Source organism: Bactrocera dorsalis, chromosome 4 (assembly GCF_023373825.1).
Source record: "Bactrocera dorsalis isolate Fly_Bdor chromosome 4, ASM2337382v1, whole genome shotgun sequence".
NCBI lineage: Eukaryota > Metazoa > Arthropoda > Insecta > Diptera > Tephritidae > Bactrocera > Bactrocera dorsalis.
The window spans coordinates 44641874-44643801 of NC_064306.1; positions in this window are offsets into that span (position 1 = coordinate 44641874).

Below are 1928 nucleotides of genomic sequence, written 5' to 3' on the forward strand. Positions count from 1 at the left end.
ACTTACCGTTACGGCCGAACGGAAGGCCAAGCAAAGACAGTCGCTGTCAATTACAAATGTAATCAATTAATAATTGATGGCAGTTATGTACAATTACATGATAACGGTGTGGAAAAAAGCCTACATATACTATATGCCCGATATTATCTTAAGGTACGCTAGAGGGAATGTACATATTTCTGAATACTATATATTTATATATAGATTTCTGTATTTTATCAGTTATGTGGCTATCAGCTGGTTGGCAGCTTAAAAAGAAATTAATAGTGTTTCTATGTATGTAAGTATGTGTGTGTGTTTTTTTTGTCGCGTAAGCGAGCAAAAGTTGTTGGCGTTCGCTAACGGTAGCCGGTAAATGCTACCAAAGCATACAACAAAAGTGAGTTGTGTTTGTTTGTCTACTTAAAGATTAGTGTCGGCCTGAAAAGTAAACACATAACATAGGCGCTTTGTAACTGTCTTTCCGGAGAAAACTGCCGCTAATTTTGTTTTATTTATTTATAAATAGACAGTAAACAGTCTTTCTAAGCTACCCTGCTACAGTGATCATTGATTGATTTCAACTTGTGGTTTAAGGAAAAAATATATTTGATTAGTCATAATAACATCTGATGAAATTTGCCTGGTATGGTCCATATAACCTGTGAATCTATAAACAAATTGATTTTTTTCCCAGTTTAAAAAAAAAAATAAATTTTGGGTTTTCAATGGAAACATGGCTATGTAATGTTTTGGGGAGTTTACTTTATTGTAAACGATTTGAGCGAAGCAAAGAGTTCTTTGAAGGTCTCGAAGTTATCGAAAACTTGCCACATGCGATTCGTCCATCTACATTTGTTAATGATGATACCATACAGGTAGAAATAGTTAAAGAAACTGTGCTCGAAAATCGTCTTGCTAGCAGCAGAGTGTTAGCAGTGGATCATAACATTTCTTAGGCATCGACTTTACACATTTTGATTAATGTTGTGGTTATGACTCGTGCCAATGCTATACTCGTAGAGTCTAACGCAAAAAGGACGTCGAGTAGACTTCGCCAAATAGCTGATTGGAAAAGGAGCTGTATTCATCAAATGCATCACTATTGTTGACGAGACATTTTTTTATGAATATGACATTGAAACTGTCCAACAATCTAGCGAAAGAAGCTCCCAAAATCAGCCAAAGCCGGAAAAAGGTTGAAAACACTGAGCCATCCCAGCCGAAGCTTTATTATATTGCGCCTTGAAATTTATGTAAAATGTTATTTTTAGTTTTTAAATTTTTTTGTTATACAAACAATGATCTGCTCTGGATTTGATTCCCAAATGCCCTCACTTGCTAATTTTTTTTAATTGCACATTCAGTTTAATGTGTTTTCACTTTATTAATTTTTTTTTAAATTTATTTAATTTATTACTTATTTATTTCCGTAAGTTCTAGGAAACATGTCTGCTGCAATAAATAATCTACTGTGATTTCCCCACCGCTTCGATTATTTTTGTTTGATCAACATAAATATGTCTACGAGTGTAGACAATTCTCTATCTCTATTCTTTTTAATTTTAATTGCCACTTAAACGGAAATATGATACCTATACACTAATGGATATATACATTGTGAAATAGTAAATAAAACGCAAAATATTTAATTATTCATCAATATTTATTTTGTCGCCTTCAAAATAATCTCCGCTGTATGTAATACACTAATGCCAACGATTTTTTTCAGTTCTCGAAACCTTTTTGGGACATCATTCATCTCCTTCAGCGAATTTTGCTTTATCTCTGCAATCGACTGAAAACGGGTTCAACGGAGCGTAAATTTTAGTTTGGGGAACAAAAAAAAATCACACGGAGCCAAACCTGATGAATACGGTGGTTGAACGATGGTATTCATTGCGTTTTTGGCTTTAAATTCGGTGACAACGGAGGCTCGAAGCGAGGGT